Source organism: Canis lupus, chromosome 20, assembly GCF_003254725.2.
Source record: "Canis lupus dingo isolate Sandy chromosome 20, ASM325472v2, whole genome shotgun sequence".
NCBI classification, from domain to species: domain Eukaryota; kingdom Metazoa; phylum Chordata; class Mammalia; order Carnivora; family Canidae; genus Canis; species Canis lupus.
Window position 1 is genome coordinate 25,382,158 of NC_064262.1, and position 24,140 is coordinate 25,406,297.

The window sequence follows — 24,140 nt, forward strand, 5'->3', positions numbered from 1 at the left end:
AATTGGGACAGGACTTACAATCAAGATGTAAAATTAAGTTGAGAAATGTATTTCTAAAATCTATATCGTGTGTCTATCTTCTTTCCCAAATATTTGGCAATAAGCAGTGAGATTCATTTGCAATTTGAAAAAAAAAAAGCAACTTGGTTTTAACTCTGCATTTGTTTACATGAAAGTTCACAGCATATGTCAATTGCTTTGGGTGGGAATTTGGAGATGAGGGCAATTGTTTTATATGCACAGTGTTCTTATTCATCAAAGAACCATGTAGAGTATTTCAAGTAAAATGTTAACATCAGGCCCAAGGCTGAACCCAGATGTGCCTTTAAAATGAATTCAGAGTCTGTCTTCTCCGAGTACTGTCTCATTACAAATGACAAATTAAGATACATGGGGAAGGTTGTACCTGCTTCGTGTGCAGTAAAACCTCGAACTGTTGGGACCACGCTGAGAATGAAAGAGCCTCGAACTAGACTAGGATGGTCTCGAGGATTGGTGGGAAACTGAGGCTGTAGCCCCTCTGTGCTAACGTGACACAGCCCCTCTGTTCTAATACCTCAAACTCCATGTGTGACAAGGTGACAGAAAACTTGATTGTCCCTCACAAACTCATCAAAGCACACTCCGTTCCAGATGCAAATGAATGTAGCTTTATACAGCAGTGACACCATTCACATTGTAATTTCAAGCAGGGAGAAGTAGAAGAACCTTTGTGTTTGTGCAATAAAATGCCTCCTTCATCCCTCAAATTCTCTTCAAGCTCTTAATAAAAAACCTGCAAATACCTCCAGTCTGATTTTGGACATAAAGCCTTGAGATAATCTAGCTTTAGAAAAATTATGAGTACATCTGCTTCCTAACCAGAGAAAGATATGAGACTCTGGGGACAGGGAATTATAAATCCATTTCTTTGTTCTTTAAAATTATTCCTTTATCTCTGAACTTCAACAATGCGCTCTCTCTCGCTCTCTCTCTCTTTCTCTTTCTCTCTCCCTCTCTCTAATTCAGGAAAAATACATGTGCAAAGAGTGTGAAATTAACACAGTGCATGCACAATCTCAGTAAATAAACATGAAAATCTTTTTGTTGCACATCACTAGCTTCATTCAATTAGCAAAATGTTAAAATACTGTTGCACTGCACAACCTAACCTTTTAATTTGTGGGAAAACTAAAACAAACAAACAAAAACTAGCAAATAAGAGAAGCTTGAAATTATTCCTTTTCCACCAAGGTACCTAGCCAGATATAGAAGCTGCAGAATCTGTTTTCTAGAATTCTCATTTACATCTCAAACCCTTTTAGTCTTTCCTGGTCAATACTCTTTCCTACCTTCTAGTACCATAGTCTTCCTCTTCGCAGTCAACTGTCTAAGATGTTAGATGGAAAATAAAGTGTTAGCTGACAGCTACGAGTGGCTTAATACATTCATGGTAAACATATTACAAAAACCCTTACTTTGCATTACTGTGCACACAGGAGACATCACTAATCTTTTGCTGAAAGACTACCACACTCCTTAACTCCTTAACTGCTGCCAGCAGCCAACAAGAGCCAGAGTTGGTAAAAGAAAGTCATTTCTTCAAGTAATCTCTACTGAACTCCTATGGTGTTCCAGTCATTAGTTTGATGTGGAATATTGTGATTAAAAACAATGTCCTTGGGCAGCCCGGGTGGCTCAGCGGTTGAGCGGCTTTCTCTGGCTCAGGGCCTGATCCCGGGTTCCCCACATCGGGCTCCCTGCATGGGGCCTGCTTCTCCCTCTGCCTGTGTCTCTGCCCCTCTCTCTCTCTCTCTCTGTCTCTCATGAATAAATAAATAGATAATATTTTTTTAAAATAAATAAATAAAAATAAAAACAATGTCCTTGATGGCATGATAGACTGGTGAATGAGACAGACAAAATCCTGTCATGACCTATCAACATTTTAATAGGTGCTTTTAAAAACAGAAAACTCTAAAAATCCAAAAGGATGAACCTCCAGGTGTAAACAGTATGGGTATTTTTGGCCACAAACTCCATCCAATAACTCTTCTTGATGTTTTCTTTCTTTCTTTCTTTCTTTCTTTCTTTCTTTCTTTCTTTCTTTCTTTCTTTCTTTCTTTCTTTCTTTTTTAAGATTTGTTTATTTATTTATTTATGATAGACACACACACACAGAGAGAGAGAGAGAGGCAGAGACACAGGAGGAGGAAGAAGCAGGCTCCATGCAGGGAGCCCTACACGGGACCCGATCCCCGGGACTCCAGGATCGCGCCCTGGGCCAAAGGCAGGCACCAAACCGTTAAGCCACCCAGGGATCCCTCTTCTTGATATTTTCATGTAATCTTCATGCTGTAAGGCCAGGAATTCTAGCACCACATCATTAGGTGAATTGTCTCATTTTTTATACAAATTCAGATAAACGGGAACAAAAGAAATAAACTAGGTACAGTATTCATTTCCCTCTTCTTTCCAACATGCTGCATGACTGCTATGTGCCAGGTTCTAAATTAGATATGGGATACACACATGATTGGGTTTCATTCCCTGCCACCATAATGCTCCAGTATAATGAGGGATATAGAATCATAAACAGGTGAACTCAGAGTAATATTATGGACTACCAGAGCCTGAGCTCACTATGGCAGGTGACCAAGACAACCTTCGAGTGTAATTGATCCACTGTGGCACTGCTGTGCCAAATGCTCTCAAAGTAGTGAACTGTATGTATGAATGTTACAAGTAACTGCCATCTTTAAAGTAATCAACTTTTTCTTTCTTTTCTTTAGACACAAGAGACACCCAGAAGATAGAAAGTAAAAACCTGTCCTGGTCCCTGAGTTCAAACTAAATTACAAAGCTATAGTAATAAAAAACAGTGGGAGACTGTCGCAAAAACCATCACGTAGATCAATGGAACAAAATAGAAAGCCCAGAAATAAACCTATGCTTACATGGTCAATGAACTTACAGCAAAGGAGGTAACAATAAACAGTGAGGAAAGAAAGACAATCTCTTCAACAAATGGTGTTGGGGAAACTGGACAGCCAAATGCAAAAGAATGAATCTAGACTCCTACCTTACACAATACCCAAAAATTAACTCAAAATGGATTAAAGATTTAGACGTAAGACCTGAAACCATGAAACGCCTAGAATTAAAAATGGACAATAAGCTATTTGACATAGGTCTTGGCAATGATTTTTTTAAATCTGACACCAAAAACAAAAATGAATAAGTAGAACTACCTCAAACTAAAAGTCTTCACAGCAAAGAAAACCATCAACAAAATGGAAAGGTAACCTACTGAATGGGAGAAGATATTTTCAAATCAAATACTGGATAAGGGACCCTCTTACACTGTCAGTGGGAAAGCAGATTGGTGCAGCCACTCTGAAAAACAGTGTGAAAGTTGCTCAAAAAGTTAAAAGTAGAACTACCCCCATGACCCAGCAATTGCACTACTAGGTATTTATCTCGACAACACTTATTTTTAGTCTTTTTGATACCAGCCATTCTGACAGCTGGAGGATGACACCTCACTGTGGGTTTTTGTTTTTAAAGATTTTATTTATTTATTTGAGAGAGAAATAGGCAAAGGGAGAGGGAAAAAGAGTCTTAAGCAGACTCTGTGCTAAGCACAGAGCCTGAGGCAGGGTTCTGAGGACACTGAGATTGGGACCTGAGTGGGAAACCAGAGTCAGATGCTTAACCAGATGCACCCCCAGGTGCTCCGCCTCCTTGTGGTTTTGGTATCCATTTCCCTGGAGATTAGTGATATATAGCCAAGATCTTGAAACAACATAAATATCCATTGATGAATGAATGGATAAAGAAATTGTGGTGTGATATATTCTATGGAATGTTATTCAGCCATAAAAAAAAATAAAAAAAGAAATCTTGCCTTTTGTGACAACAAGGATGGGCCTTGAGAGCATTATGCTAAGTGAATTGAGTCAAAGGTAAATACCACATGATCTTTCTTATACATGGAATCTTAATATAAATAAGTAAACATTGGGGCACCTGGGTGGCTCAGTTTGCTAAGTGTCTGCCTTCAGTTCAGGTCATGATCCTAGCTAGGGTCCTGGGATTGAGTCCTGCTCAGTGGGGAGCCTGCTTCTCCCTCTGCTTCTGCCCCTCACCCAGCTTGTGCTCTCTCTCTCTCTCTCTTACTCTTGCTCACTCTCTTTCTCTCAAATAATAAATAAATAAAATCTTCCAAAAATTATATATATTTATATGCAAACTCATAGATGCAGAGAATATGTCAGTCATTGCCAGAGGTAGGGGTTGGGAGATGAGAGAAATAGATGGATTGTGTTTGGATTTTTTAATTTAAATATATCAAATTTTAAAAATAAATAAATAAATAAATAAATTTTTTAAAACTATCCTGGGAACATTTTATGAGCACTTATCTCCTACTACTTTACAATTTGAAAAAAAAAGCAAAACCAATTATATGTATTAGAATTCAAAGCCATTTTCATATTTTATTAATCTACTGACATTTTAAGAAATAAAGGGAAATTAAGATTCTATTTAGACAGCAGTCTTTGCATTTTTTCTTTTAGAAAGATTCATACATTTAAAGGTTATTAATTAAACATTAAATATGATTAAATTAATTATTTATTAATTAAGCTTTTTTAAAAAAGATTTTATTTATTCATGAGAGACACAGAGAGAGAGAGAGAGAGGCAGAGGGAGAAGCAGGTTCCATGCAGGGAGCCCAACGTGGCACTTGATCCTGGGTCTCCACGATCACACCCTGGACTGAAGGGGGCGCTAAACTGCTGAGCCACCCGGGCTGCCCTATTAATTAAGCTTTTAAAGTTAGTTAAGAATCCAGAAATCACAATTTAATTAACATCAAATTTTTATGAATTGTATTGTAAAACTTTTATAGAATTAAGCCATTTAAGGAGACATCTACTATTATGTTACTAGTTAAATACAATTTAATATATACACTCTTTAACTGTAAATTTAACTTTGGTCTTGAACAAAGACCAAACTTTTGCTTGAACAAGCCAAATATTGTGCTTTCTTTAATGGTAAACTGTTAGAAACTGAATGATGTAGAAGTGTCGGGATTACCACTCAAATACTCAACACTAAAATTACTTAAATGAAAAAGCCAGCTGGGGTGCCTGTGTAGCTCAGTCAGTTAAGTGACTGACTTGATTTTGGCTCAGGTCAGGATCTCAGGGTTCTGAAGTGAGCCCCAGGTGGGCTTCTGCACTTGGCCTGGAGTCTGCTTGGGGTTTTTTCTCGCCCTCTCTTTCTCTGGCCCTCCCCACACTCTTTCTCAAGAAATAAATAAATAAATAAGCCAGCTAATTTAGCAAAATTCTGTCCTCTATATCTTTTCTCTTCTCAAAATAAGATAACTTAATGGTTTTTCTGAAGCCTGATGATATAAACGATTACATGAGGTGAAATTAGAACTTTGGGAGGAACCTCCAAGTGCTAGCAACAGGCAGATCTATGAGGATTTACTGATTTCCTGTTGAAACCTCATTGTTTTTCCAGCCTTTTTTGAGATACACAATATGTAAATAAAGACCGATATTTTAAAATTAAAAAAAAAAAAAAAAAAAAAAAAAAGAACTTTGGGAGGAAGGGCTGTGGAAATCCTAACTGGTGAAGACTGAGGTGATTCTCAGGGTGTAGCAAGCTTGGGACACTCAAATACCTTTTATTGAAGTCAACTTGGCCAATACTTTTTTTCTTCCTTTCTTTTTAAAGATTTTATTTTTGGGATCCCTGGGTGGTGCAGCGGTTTAGCGTCTGCCTTTGGCCCAGGGCGCGATCCTGGAGACCTGGGATCAAATCCCAGGTCGGGCTCCCGGTGCATGGAGCCTGCTTCTCCCTCTGCCTGTGTCTCTGCCTCTCTCTCTGTGTGTGTGAGTGTGTGTGTGTGTGTGTGACTATCATAAATATATTTTTAAAAATTAAAAAAAATAAAGATTTTATTTTTAAGTAATTTTACACACAACGGATGACTTGAACTTACAGCCCTGAGGTCAAGAGTCACCTGCTCTTCTGACTGAGCCAGTCAGGTGTCCCTTTTTCTTTCTTAAACAAGCTTTTATAGGAAGCTCATAGCTTTACAGCAGCTGCTGTTTGCTTCTGCTTTTACTCTCCTGGATAGTTAAGGTGTAGATGATGTTCAAGGTCAATTTCAGCATCCGGATAAGGGTCAGGATTAGAATCAAAGTGAGAGTGAGGATCAGGGTGAGAATAAGAGTTCAGGGCAGGTAGCAGTGAGAGTTAGAGTCAGGTGAGGGTCATGGTCACGTTCAGAGCCCCTGTGAAAAGTTCATGTGAGATTTAGTTCATGGTCAGGGTAATGTGTGATTTAGTTCAAGGCAAAAGTATGATGAGAGCCAGGTTCAGGATGAGAATAGGCTCAAAGCCAGAGTGAGCATCATGGTTAAAGTTAGGGTATCGGCCATGTTCAGGGTGATGGTCGGGGGTAAAATCAAGTTCATTGTCAAGTATAGGGTATGGTAGGAGAGGTAGGGGATTCAGAGGCAGTGTCAGGGTTACAAATGGGCCACACTCAAATCTGAAGGTAAGGGTCATATGAAGAATAAGGATGAATATAAAGATCAGGATGGGGGGGGTCACCTGGGTGGCTCATTCAGTTGAGCATCTGACCCTTGATTTCGCTCAGGTCATGATCTCAGTGTCGTGAGATGGAGCCCTTTGTCTAGCTCTGCACTTGGCATGGAGTCTGCTTGTCCCTTTCCCTCTATTTCTCCCCTCAGCTCTTGTTCTCTCTCTCTTTCTCTCTCTCTCAAATAGAGAAATAAAAAACTTAAAAAAAAAAAAGATCAGAGTAAGGTCAGGTGCAGGGTCTAATTTAGGGCCACAGTCAAGGTGAAGGTCAGAGTCATGGGGATCACTTTGACAATCAGCTCCAGGGTCAGGGTCAAGATTAGAATAATGATCACGTTCAGGTAGGGGAAAGGTTATGCCACAGTCAGGGAGAGGGTCAGGATCCAAATGAGTGTAAGGGTCAGAGTGAGGGAAGAATCAAGGTAAGGACCACTGTGAAAGTAAATGTTAAGTATTAATGTCAGATTCAGGATCAAAGTCAGGTTCATAGTAAAGATGAGGGTTAGGACAGATTAAAGATCAGGGTGAACATCAGAGTCAGAATCAGAATATAGGTCAGGGTCAAGTGAAATATCAGGGACACTTAGAAGGTGAGGGTCTGGTCAGAATAAAATTGAGCAAGGCTCCTGGGTGGCAACAGTCAGTAAAGCATCCGACTCTTGGTTTCAGCTTGGGCTGTGATCTCACGGTCATAAGATCAAACCCCATGTCCAGGGAGGCTGTTTCTGATTCTCTCTCCCTCCCCTGCTCCTCTAGTCTCCCTCTCAAATAAATAAATAAATAAATAAATATTTTTTAAAAAGATATTAAGGGATGCCTGGGTGGCTCAGCAGTTGAGCTTCTTCTGCCTTTGGCCCAGGGTTTGATCCTGGAGACTCGGGATCAGCCCAAGCTGCATGGAGCCTGCTTCTCCCTCTGCCTATGTCTCTGCCTCTCTCTCTCTCTCTGTGTCTCTCATGAATGAATAATTTTTTTTTTTAAAGCTGCAGCCTGAAGGTCAGGCTTCTTTTTTTTTTTTTTTAAAGATTTTATTTATTTATTCATAGAGACAGAGAGAGAGAGAGGCAGAGACACAGGCAGAGGGAAAAGCAGGCATCATACAGAGAGCCTGATGTGGGACTCAATCCAGGGTCTCCAGGATCAAGCCCTGGGCTGCAGGCGGTGCTAAACCGCTGCACCACCAGGGCTGCCCGAATGAATAAATTTTAAAAAAAGATATTAAGAATGAGGGTCAGTATCAGGATCAGGTAAGGAATAGGGTCAGGTAAGAGCATTAGTATCTGGTGAGTTTTGGGGCCAAGGGCAGAGTCAGGATGAGAATGAGGGTAAAGTTCTAGGTCAGGGTCAAAGTCATAGTAATAATGAGGGTCAGTGAAAGTCAGGTACACATCAGAGTCAGATTCAGGGTGAAGCTCAGTGTCAAGGTGAATGTGAAGGCAGATGTCAGGGATATAGTGAGGAATAGGTTAGAGTCTACATGAGCATGAGGGTGAGTGTCAGGGTTTAGCCATGGTGAAGTTTAAATTTAGGTTCAGATTCAGAGTCAGGCTCAGCTTCAGTGTGAGGGCAAAAATCTAGCTGAGGATCAAAGGAAAAGTCAGGGTCTATGTGAGTATCAGTAGCAGGCTCACATCAAGGTTAGGATCAGGGAAAACTTCAATGTCAGAATCAGGAAGGATCTTGGTTAGGGTCAGAATGAGCCTCTGTGACAAACAATGTCAGGTAAGCCTTAGAGTCAGAGTCAAAGTCCACTTAAGAATAAGGGTAAAGGTTAGAATCAATATTGAGACGAACACCAGAGTCAGAGTCAGGCCCACATGACAATGAGATTCAGACCACAGTGAAGGTCAGAGTCAAGAGCAGGGTAAAGACAACGGTCTGGATGACGGTAAGGATGAGAGTCATGGTGAGAGTAAGGGCCAATATCAGGTTCATGGTGACAGATAAGGGAGGTATAGATAGAGTTGAATCTCAAGGTCAAGTGTCCCATGCATATTTTGAGGTGGAGGGTGGTTCTAGGTCAGTGTGGGTAAAAATCAAGGTTGTAAAAAAAAAAAAATCAACGTTATAAACATGGTGAGGGTAAAGATGGGGGTGAAGTTCAGGAGAAGGTTAAGGTCAGATTCAGCTTGTGTGTCACAGTAAGTGTGACGGACCATTTGAATAGGAGAGAAATGATGGTCAGTACCAGAGTAAGAATGAGTGTGCATTTTAGGGAAAGGGTCTGGTTGATGGTCAGGTTGCATAACAAAGAAAGAGTATGGTCATGCTGAAGGTAAGGGGGATGGTTGGAGTCAGGTAATTTTCAGGGTCAAGTTCAGGATTAGGATCAATATAAGGGTAGTATACACGGTAAAACACATTCAGAGTAGAGTGGCTTTTGGGCACAGCCAGGTTCAGGGTAAGGATAAAAATCAGGGTTAGTGTAAAGGTCTGGTTCAAGGTGAAAGTCAGGGTGATTATAAGGTTTGAAAAGAAGATCAGGGTCACATTCAAATGAGGGTCAGTGTGAAAGTCAGATCAGGTTAAGGAAAAGGGCAAGGATCCTGGTGTGGGTCAGCATTCTTTGAGGGTAAAGATTAGGTGAAAGCTCAGATGAAGCTCTGTGCAGGGTAGGTTTCAGGACAGGGCCAAAGGGAAAGAAGTGTAAAGGTTAAGAACACCTCAAAGCCAAATTTAGGATTGTCAACCAGGGATTAAATCTGGTTGAAGGTCAATTTCAGGGTAACTTCTCATAGGTGAGAAGGTCAGAGAGTGTTAGGGTGACAGAATCAGTTTGAAGAGTGGGGCCTTTTAAAGGGTGACTAGGTCAGGGACAAGGTAGAGTCAATTCTGGCTGTATCAATTCTGATGCAGGCTCAGGATCAGAATGATAGTTGGCGTCACAGTCAATTTGAGAGTAGGGTCAGGTTCAGCATCAGGTTCAAGATCAGAGTCTGCACAAGAGTCTACATGAATGCCAGGGTCAGGATAAAGGTCATAGTTAAGAACACTATGAGGGTCAGGTTTAGGACCTAGTGAGACTCAGGGTCTATATCATAGCTAGGGTGAAGGTCAGAGTGAGGACAGGTTCAGCGTAAGGATAAGTTGAATATCAAGGTCAGTGTCAAGGTGAAAGTTAGGTCAGGTGAAGTTCTAGGTCAATTTCATGAACAAGGTCAGTGTAAGAATCACAGTGAAGATAAGTGTGAGCATTAGGGACAGAGTGTCAGGATCAGAGTCAGGGTCAAGAAAGAGGTAGGGTAACATTCAGACTTGGTACAGTGACTGTGAAGATCAGGGTCTAACTCGGGCTTAGTGTCAGGGTCAGTTGAATGTTGGAGTCAGGTTTATAGTTAATGTGAATGCATATGTCAGTTTGGGATCAGGGAAAGGGGCAGGGTCATAGTAAGAGTCAACGTAATGGTCACCACAGAATGAAGGTGAAGATTAGCGAGAGGATGACATATAGTAGTAAGTCAGAAAAAGTATGAGAATGAGGGTCAGATTCAACGTCAGGGTCAGCATAAATGTCAGAGTGTTGGTGAGGGTAAGAGAGTCTAGTGAAGGTCAGAGTCAGGTTAAGGGTCACGTTGAGATTAAATATTAGAAGTGGGGTAAGGATCAAGCTCCATGCGCAGTGGAGAGTCTGCTTCTCCTTCTCTCTCTCCTCCCCTTTCTCCTGTTTGTTTTCTCTCTGTCTCAAATAAATAAAATCTTTAAAAGAAAAAAAGATAAGTCTAGGGACCTTACTTGACTGACACTCAACCTGACCCTGACCCTTACCAATACCCAAATCTTGACGACAATGCCGACCCTCACCCTGAACCTGACCTTAACCAAACGTTGACTCTGATCATGACTCTCTGCCCCTGACTCTGATTATACCTTGACTCTTATCTCACACTCATATTGAATGACCTTGACCCTCACCTTGACTCTCTCCCAAACATTGACTCCACATTTCACCTTGTCCTTGATCTTAAAGAACCTTGTTCCTAAAAACTGACACTAATCCTCACCCATAATTTGATCCTTATTTGGTCCTCACTCGGACCCTGACTCTTTTAACAGTGACACTATAAGTAACCTTGATTCTTCCGGTGCCTGGGTGGCTCAGTCATTTAAGCATCCAACTCTCAGTTTTGGCTCAGGTCATGATCTGAGGGTCGTGAGATCAAGCCCCATGTCAGCCTCTACACTGGGTGTGGAGCCTGCTTATGATTCTCTCTCTCTCTCTCTAATAAATAAATAAGAGTAATCTTGATTCTTAACCTGACCTTGGGTATCACCTGGCTACCCATAATAAGTAGTCTACTCACCCTTATCCTGACTCTGACTTTACCTTCACTCTGACACTAACCCTGACACTGTACCTGACTCTCCCTTGATCTCACTCTGACAATAAACCCTTCACTGACTTTGATCCTCATTTTGACCCTGACATACACTTTGACCTTGATCCTGACACTGATCCTGACCCTTACTGTGACCATGATGCTCACATTGAGCATGACACTTATCCTTAATGATCATCCTCCCCTCGTCCATTACCTTCTCTCTGACATAAAACTTGGCCATTACCCTCATTGATATTCTGACCCTGACCTGAATCCTACTTTCATCCTGAACTTAACATTTCCTATTGTCATGAAATACTGGATCAATACCCTAATCCTGACCAGATTACCTGGTCACTGGTAATCCGGATTTCTGTTATGGTCACCCTGGCACTGACCCTGATTTCTGTTATGACCTCTGGCTCTGATGTGAACCTCATCATCATCATCATGAGTCTGAATATGAAATCTCATACACTTACATTCTAGTTTCTAGAATGTATTTTTGAAAACTGTGTATACTTCTGAACTTACACTTGAACCGCATGTTTTCAAATATATTGCTTTGATTTGTGTTAATATGATCCACCTCAAAATGAGAAAGAACGGTTGAGATGAATATGTGGTTCTCATTGATTTACCTCAGGTGGTGCATGGGTTCAACATTAACTGTTAATTGTAACCATCATTTAAAATTCTCTTTATAGGGGTGCCTGGGTGGCTCAGTCAGTTGAGTGTCCAACTCTTTACTTCAGCTCAGGTTGTGGTCTTGGGGTCATCATCTCGAGGTCAGGGGATGGAGTCCTGAGTCCATCAGTCAGGCTCCATGCTCAGCAGGGAGTCTACTTGAGATTCTTTCTCTCCCTCTGTCCCTTTCCCCTGCTTACTCTCTTTCTCTCTCTCTCTCAAATAAGTAAATCTAACAAAAAATTCTCTTTAGAGGCAGATGTTTGGTTTTGAGCTTGGTTTCTTCTTCACTGCTTGTCTGGTACACAAACATACAACTTTCAACTGTATTGGCTTAATTTGCAGTGAGAGCTTAGTGTGAGAACAATGTGTATGTATGTTCTCATTTTCACATATACAGTGTAAATTCCTCTTATCTTGTTGTAACTCATAGGAAGACAGAGAACTTGGGGTAAAGAATGTTTCTGAGCTTTTGGGGGTTTTTTTCTTCACAGAAATCTTACATAGGTCTCAGTTTAGGCAAACAAGAAATAGTATTGCAAACAATTCATATTCGTGCAAACTGGCTCAGTCTCTGATATTTCTTTCATAAGAAAGTTCTCATTGCTCCCTAAACTGAAATAAACATCAGGAAAGCAAAACACACTCATTTTAAAGGCACATTCTTACGTGCAGAAAAAAAGAGGACTATTGGGTCAGCCTGGGTGGCTCAGCGGTGTAGCCCCGCCTTCAGCCCAGGGTGTGATCTTGGAGACTTGGGATCAAGTCTTACATTGGGCTCCCTGCATGGAGCCTGCTCCTCCCTCTGCCTGTGTCTCTCTCTCTCCCTCTCTCTCTCTCTCATGAATAAATAAATAAAATCTTTTAAAAAAAGAGGACTATCTACATATTTTAATTGACCCCTTATGTCTTATATGCAAATGCCTCTGGATGATAATACATATATGTTCGTACTTACCTCCTCAAAAATTTTAATTAATATGAGCTAGTGCTCAAAATATTACCTGGATGGTCTTTAACTTTCTGGCCTCTAGGTGTCACTTATGTCTATAGAAAAAAGAAAGAAAAGAATGATTTCTTCAATTAATATAGATAATAGATATAGATAATATAGATAGTTGATTATAGTGGGTATAAAAATTACAGAGAGCTTCTACTTGATTTTTTACTGCTTAATTTTAGAAAGTTGTTGCAGTGAGTTCACATAGTAATTTAAAATGATATATATTGCTTTATTTAATATACTGATAAACTATCTTTTAAGCTTTATAGTTAAAAACTTTAAATTACCTAAGTATGTGTTTGTGTATCCACAAAGTACCCAATCACTGAATTGGCCCCACTTTCTAATAACACTCAATCTAGAGCAAACCCTCACTTCCTTAGGCCCTCCTAAAATCACCTGATTAAAGCCCAAATTCTATAATGGGTACTTTCTAATGCCATCTAACTGAGACATCCTATGGTTCCCAGTTGGTGTATTCTCTCCCAGTGCAACCAGTAACAAGCCCAATTTATTCAATCACAAGTATGTTCCCATTTGGGCTCAAAAGCAGTGACAAGTCAAATGCACACATGGACACAGACTGTGGTCAGTTTGGCCAGGGTTAGAATATCTTGGTTTTTCTGTTTGTTGGTTTTTTAAAGTCTATTTTTAAAATTTTTTAAAGACTATTTTTAAAAGATTTTATTTGCATGAGAGATAGAACAAGTGGTGGGGAGGGGCAGAGGGAAACAGAGCTGACTCCCTGCTGAGCAGGAAGCCCAATGCCAAGGCCAGGGCTGGATCTGAGGACCCTGGGGTCATGACCTGAGCTGAAGGCAAATGCTTACTTGACTGAGCCACCCAGGTGCCCCTAAAGATTTTATTTTTTTATTTGAGAGAAAGAGTGAGAAAGAGAGCACCAGCATCTGCAGGGGGAGCAGCAAAGCAAGAGGAAAAAGCAGGCTCCCTGAGAGAGCCCAACATGGAGCTCCATTCCAAGACCTGGGGATCACAGACGTGAGCCAAAGGCAGATGCCCAACCAACTGAGCCACCCAGGTGTCCCTAGAATACCTTAATTTGCATTTTCAAAACTTTAAAATAATAGGAGATAAGTGCTTATTTTTAAGAAAGCTCAATGGTGTTAAAACTTTTGTTCTCTGGGTGATTTTTTATGACTATAGAAAAAGGTGGGTGATTAATTAAAAATACTAATTAATACTAGCTATGAGGCTGGCAGAGATAGGTCTATGTATAGGATAGTGTGTTTTAAAGCCACAGTCAGGGGCAGCCTGGGTGGCTCAGCGGTTTAGTGCTGCCTTTGGCCCGTGGCCTGGTCCAGGAGACCCAGGATCAAGTCCCACTTCGGGCTCCCTGCATGGAGCCTGCTTCTCTCTGCCTCTCTCTCTCTCTCTCTCTCTCTCTTTCTGTGTCTCTCATGAATAAATAAATAAAATCTTTAAAAAAATAAATAAATAAAGTAAAGCCACAGTCAGAAACTAAATTATCACCTATTTAGGAATATATATGAACGAATGAATTCCCAAATTCATAAAAATAATGCATAACAATATATCATTCCCTAAAATTTGTTATATCAATAATGTGCCAAAGGAATAAATTAGGATTTTTTTTAAAAGATTTTATTTATTTATTCATGAGAGACACAGAGAGAGAGAGAGAGAGAGAGAGAGAGAGGCAGAGGGAGAAGCAGGCTCCATGCAGGAGCCGGATGCGGGACTCGATCTGGGGTCTCCAGGGGTCATGTCATGCCCTGGGCCAAAGGCAGATGCTCAACCACTGAGCCACCCAGACGTCCCTGATTTCGGTTTTTCTTCTTCTAATTTTTTTGGAGGTTTTTTTTTTTTCGGTTTTTCAAAGAAAAGTCCCTGAGTTATTTTACGGCCAGATCCACAGCAGTTCCTTTTGTCACCAAATCATCGGTCATTCTCAATGCTTTTTTGCACAGCCCTCAACAATTTGCGAGGCCTGACCTACTCGTGCTTGTTCTGGTCTAACACGGCCGCCGCGACGTCAGGTCTCCCTGGAAGCAGGGAGGTCAGGTCTCCCCAGCAGGTGGAGACGCCGAGCCGCTGCAGCGGTTGCAGCGCGCGCCCTCGGGCCTGCCCAGCGCAAGCGCGCGCTTTTTTTTTTCTTTTTTTTTTTAAGATTTTATTTATTTATTCATAGAGACACACAGAGAGAGAAAGAGGCAGAGACACAGGCAGAGGGAGAAGCAGGCTCCATGCAGGAGCCCGACACGGGACTCGATTCCGGGTCTCCAGGATCACGCCCTGGGCTGAAGGCGGCGCTAAACCGCTGAGCCACCGGAGCTGCCCAAGCGCGCGCTCTTGAAAGAGCAAGTCCGGGAGCCCCGCCACTGCCCTCTGTGTCCTTCCTCCTTTGGAGGAAAGAGGAGGATGCCCCCCATCTCCCCGCTAGCCCTGGCATTCGCTGGCAGGTCGGTAACGGGCAGCGGGGGGATTGCTGGGGGGCCCTGTCCGCCCCCGGCCCACAGGAGTGGGGCTCCCCGCTGCACACTTTGCCAACCGCCTGCCAGCGAGCATGCCTTGAGGAGCAGGGGGAGGGTGACTTGGGCCAAAACAATTAAATTGCAAAAGGAGGGATCCCTGGGTGGCTTAGCGGTTTAGCGCCTGCCTCCGGCCCAGGGCCTGATCCAGGAGACCCGGGATTGATCCCACATCGGGCTCCCTGCATGGAGCCTGCTTCTCCCTCTGCCTGTGTCTCTGCCTCTCTCTCTCTCTGTGTGTGTCTCATGAATAAATAAATAAAATCTTAAAAAAAAAAATTGCAAAAGGATGCTGGGTGGTGGAAAACTTGCAACCCATCCCTGGGTCACGCTCTCTCTCTCTTCCTCCAAGGGAGGCAGGGCTGGGCCACAGGTAGGCCACCAGGTACAACCGCCTGGCCCTTGGAGGAAGTTTCGCCCCTGCACAGGAAGGCGAAAACCAGTGAGCCCCAGAAAGGGTTGATCTTACAAATTGCCAAGCTGATGGGAGTTCAAGGATCTTTGAGAGCCTTGTTAATTTTACTTTAAAATCATGTTCTCGGGACACTTGCGTGGCTCAGTGCTTGAGCATCTGCCTTCAGCGCTGGGTGTGATCCTGGAGACGAGGGATCAAGTCCCACTTCCAGCTCTTTGCATGGAGCCTGCTTCTCCCTCTGCCTATGTCTCTGCCTTTCTCTGTGGGTCTCTCGTGAATAAATAAATAAAATATTTTAAATAAATAAATAAATGCTCTGTTCTCTTTATATTTCTTGAGGACTTGGATATGACAAGGACAGTGAAGTTTCCACGTAAAAGTACTTAACCCAAGTACTAGTAAAATGAATGTCTCTGTCATTAGAGAGGTAAATGAAAATTTACCAGGTGGGAAAGCAAAACTAAGCCATTACCTCCTCCCCAAGTATGGGAATAGCTTTACAACAGGGTAAAATTTCACTGCACCCTGGAAGTAAACACCAATGAACAAAACATATTTCTAAATCACCATAGAAAGTGTTAGTATGAAGTCCATTTGGAGGTGTCCACAGGGCACCTGTCTGTGACCCACCCTGTCCATTTTATCAGGATTGTGTGGTTGCCATGTAAGACTTGCTTTGAAAACATCTGTGGCATCTACACCTAAAACGAGGCCACCAGTGTTAATTGAATATTATTTCTGATTTATCTTTGTTTTATGGGTATTATCATGAAGAATTTTTGCTAAACTCCATTTTTCAAATGTTTTGGTATAATCAGCCATCCTGAGGTGCAGGGAGCAACTGAAACTGAATTAGAGACTTCTTTCAGACAGTTGGTAACAGCGTCTTTGAATTTCTCCAAGAGTGTTCTTGTCTGTGTGATTATAAGGTATTTATCTAGGTTAACCTTGTTTAACATAATGGTCAGCCCAAGCATTACTGTCAAATTATAGGTCTTTGCCTTTGACCTTTTATTTTTATTATAGCTATTTTCTTAGATAATAGCAAAGCATCTAAAAGTTCTTTAATGTCCAATTTATATAGGTTTTTCAAGGTTAGAAACACCTTTGTTTCTGAATGATTCTGAATTTGTGGACTACCTCAAAAGCACATTTACTATCAGTATAAATATTTGCACTTTTATTTTTTTGTGAGCTGGCAATGGCATATGAAGTAATTTAATTTCTGGAAATTGTCTGTGTCTAAAGGGTTAATTTAACTCTGTGATAGCATTTTTAACTTTAAATAAATACAACTAGGGGCACTTTGGTGGCTCAGTCGGTTAAGCGTCTGCCTTCAGCTCAGGTCATGATCTGGAGTCCCAGGATCAAGTCCCACGTCTGGCTCCCTGCTTGGCAGGGAGCTGCTTCTCCCACTGCCCATTCCACAGTGTGCATTCTCCCTCTCTCAAATAAATAAATAAATAAAACCTAAACTAACAAACAAACAAACAAATAAATAAAAGTAGATCAAGGGTGGCCTAGAAAATTACTAAGAAAATGGTTGAAGGGTATGCAAAAAGCATGGCATTAATATTAAAAGAACAGTTAATAGCTGGTGACAAAAAAGAACTTCTGATCTAGGCATAAAATAAGTCATTTTACACAAAAGGCCCAAATTATCATTTTATTTTTTTGGCACATTACTTATGTAACAAATTGTCTGCATCAAGACCTACATAGTCGGTAGAGCATGCAACTCTTTCTTTTTTTTTTAAGATTTTATTTATTTATTCATGAGAGACACACAAAGAGAGAGAGAGAGGAACAGACACAGGCAGAGGGAGAAGCAGGCTCCATGCAGGGAGCCCGACGTGGGACTCAATCCCGGGTCTCCAGGATCACACCCTGGGCTGAAGGCAGCACTAAACTGCTGAGCCACCTGGGCTGCCCAGAGCATTGCAACTCTTGATCTTGAAGTTGTGAGTTCAAGCCCCACACTGAGCATAGAGTTTACTTTTTTAAAAAGATATATAGAGATATAAAACATATAGATAATTTAAATGATAGCTTTAAAATATGATTGACAATATAATAAATAAAACAATATGTAATCTTAAATTTATTATGTGAATGAACTGCATAACTGTTAAAAGTAAACAGAAAGTCATATCCTGTACACACACATCTGTATCTCTCTGCAGTGCTTGTACCCAGTATAATCAACTACCTATACCAAATACCTTTTTTATTATTCCTTTCTTTTTTTCCTCTAGATGTAAGAGATACCTAGAGGGCAGAAAGTTGAAAACCACCAGGTAATTTTTTTTTATGAGCATTTACTTCACATTGATCAAAAGCTTTGAAAAAAAAAAAAAAGAAACAAAAGCTTTGAGGACGCAAATACAAATTTATATGTATTGCTATCCAAAATTATTTGCATATTTTGCTAATCCACTGACATTTAAAAAACAAAGAGTCAATTAAAACTACATTTAGTAAACAGTATATTTTTATCTTCTTTTCTCTTTGTTATAACAATGTGTTTTTAAATGTTTTCTACCCTTGTGTTTATCTTGCTTTACTTGCAGAAACAATAAGGGGTTATTTTTGCAAGAATGTCTGAGACTGAGCTTGTTTATATTAGTACAGATTCTTTTCATCACTGCTCTTAGATTCTTCCTCATTTACCATACCCCATGGTAAGTATGTGCCTTGGAGATGAATGGCACACATTCATCCACGCTTGTGTTCATCTTTATTTACTCTATGAAGCACTAAGGAGTTTCTTTTAAGAGAAATGTCTGAGACTGAGCTTCTTTGCACTAGTACAGATTTTTTTCAATTCTACTTCTGTTTGCCTACATAGAGATGTATGTAAGGTATGACCAAGAAAACCTCAGATACGTTTATCTGCGTTCATCTGTGCATTCACTGCATTTTCTTCCTGTGAGTTAGAACAAGAGGAATCCAAGCTATATATGTGAAAATGAATTCAAATTTACACATTGTTCTGTATACAGTAACTTCTTATTGTGAGTTAAAGCAAATATCCTTGAAAATCATATTTGCTTGAACAGACTAGCAGTAAAGGAGAAATCAGACATTAGTTTCTACAGAAATTTTTTACTGACTGCTAGAATTAACCCATGCTTTATCTGAGGCAAATCAATGAGAACCACATGTTCTCCTCAACTGCACTTTCTTACTTTGAAGTAGACCATATTAATACCAGTCAAAGCAGCATGCTTAAAAACATGCATACAAATGTAAGCAAGTTCAGAATTATACATAGAGTTTTAAACTATGTTCTTATTGCTAGTTATAAGAAATCTAGTTGAAACTAGCTTGTAAATGTACAAGATTTCATGTTCAAACTCAATGTGGTAATACTTAGGTCGTTTTAAGGGTCAGAACCATTATGAGAACCATTATGAGAATCAGAATCACATTGAGGGTTGGAGAGGGTCATTGGGTAAGATTGAGGGTCAGGATCATGTGAGCTTTAGGATCATAGTAGGGATCCAGATCAGTGTTAGGATCAAGATCTGGGTCAGAGTGAAGGGTGCTTGGCTGGCTTAGTTAGTGGAGTGTATGACTCTTCATCTCAGGGTTGTGGGTTTGAGCCCCATGTTGGATGTAGAGATTACTTACAACTAAAATCTTAAAAAAAAAAAAAAAGATTTGGGTCAGAGTATATGTTAGGATCAAGTAAAGGGTCAGGGTCCGTGAGGCGGTTAGTGTCCAGATGAAGGAGAAGAGAAGGTCTGGTGCAGAATCAAGTGAGGGTAGCTGTAGATTTAAGGATCAGTGTCAAGGTGATGGTCACAGTGAGGGTCAGGTTGAGGATCAAAGTCATTGTCAGAGTCAGGATGAGGCTCCATGTGAGGTCAGGCTAAGAGCGAGGGTAAACATATGAATGAAGCTCAGGGTCAGGGTCAAAGCTAGGATTAGGGTTAAGGTGAAAATAAAGATGAGGCTGGGTAATAGTCATTATTCATAGGAAGGAACAGCATGAGGACCTGGGTCGGGATGAGAATTCTAATCCGATTAAGTGTCAGGGTGAGGTAAGAATCAAGGTATGTTCAGGATTAGGGTCATGTTGAGTTTCAGGGTCACACAGGATGAAGGTCAGGTTCAGGGTGAGAGTAGTGTAAAGGTTGAAGTCAGGGTATTGGTCAGTGTCAGAATAACGAATAGGGTCATGGTCAGGTTGATCATCAAGAACAGAGTGATGTTTGAGGAGTGAGGAAGTCAGATACAGTGTCAGGGTGACATCACAGTCAATATCGCATTGAAGATAAGGGTCATGAAAAGGTAAATATGAGTATTAGGATCAGAGTGAGAATCAGATTCAAAGTCTGATTCAGGGAAATAGTCACAGTTAAGGACAGCCATGGTGAGAGTCAGCATCGTATCAGCTTCAAAGTCAGGGTCAAGATCAGGATAATAATGTGGGTCAATGTAAGGATCAAAGTAGGAGTCAAAGTCAGAGGGTATCATAGTATTAAGGGTCAAGGTCAGCCTCAGAGATAGGGAAGAAGTGAAAGTCACTATCTGGGTGAGTGTCAAGGTAGGAATGAGAGTCAGAGTTGGCATCAGGGTCAGAATCAGGATGATGGTCATGTTGAGGTTGAGGTTCAAGTTCCTAGTGAAAGTTAAGGTCTAGTGCAAGCCCAGGGACACAGTGAGGGTGAAGATCTAAGTCTGAATAAGGTTGAAGTTTCAGGTAAGGGTCAGCATCAGGATCGTGGTGAGGGGTAGAGTCAGAAAAAGGTTTAGGGTCAAGTGAAGAGTCATGGACATGGTGAGGGTCAGAATAAGATTAAGGATGCAGGTTAGAGTCAGCAATAAGGTGATGGTGAGGGATAGGATCAGGCTAATGGTAAAATTTGAGGTCAGTTGAGTTTTAGGCTCAAATTTAGTCATGAAAGTAGGTTTTGGGCAAAGATGAAAGTCATGATAATAGTGAAGGTCAGAGACAGCATAAGGGTCTGGGTCATTTTGAGGGCCAGCATCAGGCATATGGTGAGGGATAAGTTCAGGGTGGAGGTGAAAGTTGGATCATTGTGGTGTTCAGGATCAGGTTCAGCTAGAATCCAGTCAGTCTCAAGATGAGGGTGAGGGTCTCAAGATTTGGGGTGAGGGTCAAAGTAAACGTCATGGTCAGGATAAGTCTCAGGGAAGATTAACATGCAGTTCATAATCAAGGTGATGGCCAAGGTAAAGGTCACTGGAGGCCAGAGTTGGCATCATGTGAGGATCAGGATAATGGTGAGTGTCAGGGTGAAAACATGGTCAAGTTAATCTTCAGAGTTAGAAGTGAGGCTTAAGTTAAGGATAAAAGGGAGCTTGGAATCAATTTCAGGCCAGGCATCAGGGTCAGAGTCAGATGAATATAAGGATGAGATTCAGACTAAAGTGAGGGTGAAAATCAAGTGCATAGTCAGAGTGAGGGTCTGGATCAGGGTAAATGTCAATGTTAGGGTCAGAGTCAGGGTAAGATCAGAATGAGGCTGTAGGTCAGGGTTAAGATTTAATAAATGTTTAATGAAAGGATGTTTCCATGTACATGTGTGGGTCAGGGTCAAGGTTATAGACACGGTGAGAATAAAAATTCAAGGAGAGGGTCAGGGTTAAGGACAAGTCAAAGAGAGAAGAAACTAGTCAGAGTAAGGGCACTGTCAGCTTGAGAACATGATGAAAATCAGAGTAACAGGATTAGGAAGGTTTAGGGCCAAGTTCAGGATCTGAGTCAGTTTAAGAGAAGTGTATGGTCAGGGTCTGCTTCAGGATGATTGGTTCAGGGTTTTCAAGATAAGGTGATAATTAGGGTCAGGTTAGGGCAGCCCAGGTGGCTCAGCAGTTTAGCACTGCCTTCAGCCCAGGGCATGATCCCGGGATTGGGTCCAACATCAGGCTCCCTGCGTGGAGCCTGCTTCTCCCTCTGCCTGTATCTCTGCCTCTGTGTGTGTGTGTGTGTGTCTGTCTGTCTGTCATGAATAAATAAATAAAATCTTTAAAAATAATAATGATAATTAGGGTCAGGTTAAAGCTGGGGGCAAGTTGAGAATCAAGTTCTGGTAAGGCTCAGGTGTGGGAAAGTCAGAGCCAGTGTTAGGGTGACGTCAAAGTCAGTTTGAGAAGATGATCATGGAGAATGTGAAGATAAGGCTGATAGTAGAGGTCAGATTGAAAATCAGCACCAGAGCAGCCCTGGTGGCGCAGCAGTTTAGTGCCACCTGCAGCCCAGGGCATGATCCTGGAGACCCTGGATCGAGTCCCACGTCAGGCTCTCTGCATGGAGCCTGCTTCTCCCTCTGCCTGTGTCTCTGCCTCTCTCTCTCTCTCTCTCTCTGCATCTCTATGAATAAATAAATTAAAAATCTTTAAAAAAAAATCAGCACCAGGTCAACTTTTGGGACAAAGTCAGCCTGAGACTTAGGATTAGGATCGAGGTAAGGATAAGGTTAGTGCAAGTTCCAAAAAGGATAAAAGTGAGGGGTCAGGGTACCAGGAATAAGAGGTAAGGAACAGGGTAAGGTCAGGTTCAGAATGTGTGTGAGTGTGAGGGTTATGATCAGAGTCAAATTATATGAAAGGATGAGGGTCAGTGACAATGTCATTTTATAATTAGGGTAAAGATTAGGGAGAGATTCAGGGTGAGGTTTTCAGAGTAAAAATTAGGTTGACAGAGTCAGTATTACTATTAGGGTCAAAGTGAGGGTAAGATTCAAGGTCAGGTTCAAGATCACTGTGAAAGGTAGAGTAAAGGTCTAATAAGGGTATCGGTCAAATTAGGGTCAAAGTGAGAATAAAGGTCAGTGTCAGAATTAGGGTGAGTATAAGGATTTGTCAGTATGAGTCTTGGTAGGATGAAGGAAAGAGCCAGGGTCAAAATGAAGGTCAGGGAGAAGGTTAGATCCGTGTCATGTTCAAAGTAAGGTTCAAAGACAGAGTGAGGGTAAAATTCAGGATGAAGGTAAGGTCAGAGTGAGAGCCAAGTTCAAGATCAGAAGCTTATTCAGCATCAAATTTATGGTTGGACTCAGGATTATGGTGAGAGTCAGTGTGACATTCAAGATAAGGGTCAGAGGTCAGGGAGGAAGAGAATTTTGAGTATCTAAGTCAAGGTCAGGGTTAAGATCTTGGTGAGGCTCGAGTTCAGGATCTGAGTTTTTGTATCAGGGTGAGGATTAGGATCAGGTTCGGAGGAAGTGTGAGGATAAGATTTAGAACCATCATCAGGATAAGGGTCAGTGTCAGTGTGAGGGCCATAGTCAAGTACAGGGATATGGTGAGGACCAGGGTGAAAGTTGGGATAAGGTAAGTTTCCGGGGTCAAGATTAGGATCAGCATCTGGGTCAGAGTCCATATAGAGGACAAACTCAACATGAGGGTAAAGGTGAGTCAGTCCATGTCAATGTCAGAGTCAGGGCCAAAATCTGGGCAAGCAACAGGCTGAGTTAAGGTAATAGTAGGACAGGGTGAAGGATTAGTTCATGTTCTATCAGAATGAAAACCAGAGTCAAAGTCAAGTTGAGAGTGGTTCAATGTGAGGCTCAAAATCAGGGTCAAGGTCTTGATGAGGGTCACCATATCAGGCTCATAAATGGTGAAGATCAGAGACAGGCTTTACGTAAGGGTCAAAGAAAGAATTAGGCTCAGCATCAGGCTAACAGTCAGAGTGTGGGCCACAGTCAAGGTGAGTGTGAGGATGAAGGTCCCATCGCTTTTGGGGTGGTTCGTTGTGCAGGACAGATAAAAACTATTCTCTGGGCGCCATTGAGCATCCAGCTTTTGGTTATGGCTCAGGTCATGATCTCCTGGTCTGGAGATGGAGCCCCATGTCAGGCTCCCTGCTCAGCAGGGAATCTACTTCCTCTCTTCCTCTCTCCCTGCCCCTCCCCCTGCTTATGCACACACTCTCTCTCTAATAAATGAACAAATCATTAAAAAACAAACAAACCTCTATTCCCTAAAGAGGCATTTTTTACTTGCACAGAAGCCAACAGCAGCTTCAGAATCGTCCACCTCCCTTCCTGTCCAACCCACTACTTCAGGTCTTTGGAAGGACCTACCTAAAGACTCATAGAAGTCACTTAGAACAGCAGGAGGAGTCTGCTTTTATGTCCCTACAGCCCTTTTAGCCTCATCTTTCAGGATCATTGAGCCAGCAACCTGGGATCAGTCCCAGCTTCCTAAAGACACATTTTAATTCTCTATTAGACTTAGAAGATTATTTCTTTAGAGAGTCTCTGGTCTTTCACTATATCCCTCCTACCCTGTCCCCCCTTTTAGGTCAAAGCAAGTGCTGGGTGAGGACGACTATTAGCCCTCATGCCAGTGACTTCTCTCAACACCTCAGCCACCTCCTCTGTAAAACAAAGGAGTTAGATTTGATGGTCTTTTTTAAACTCTATGGGAACCTTTCCAGCACTGACTCCTTCCAACTGCCCGGCCCTGCTTCCCTTCCGAAGACTCCGCATTAAAGCATTTCTCCACTTTTAGAATTCATGTCCCAAATGGCCAAAACTGCAGAGTAATGATCTCACCTCACAATTCAGAGCCCACCTCCTGTCCCGTTGGGACCTGCTGCAACTCCTACATAGCTT

General features: G+C 41.6%; 1 protein-coding gene across 15 annotated transcripts in view; it reads right to left on the minus strand.

Annotated features, from left to right (window-relative positions):
* The window catches only part of SLC25A26 (solute carrier family 25 member 26), a 193,777-nt gene that overhangs the window by 144,162 nt on the left and 25,475 nt on the right, over positions 1-24,140 (minus strand). For all 15 annotated transcript variants that reach the window (XR_004807612.2, XM_035703501.2, XM_049097913.1 and 12 more), the window contains exon 2: positions 12,623-12,665. The gene's annotated coding sequence lies outside the window, so the exon portion shown is untranslated. The remainder of the gene's footprint in view (positions 1-12,622; positions 12,666-24,140) is intronic.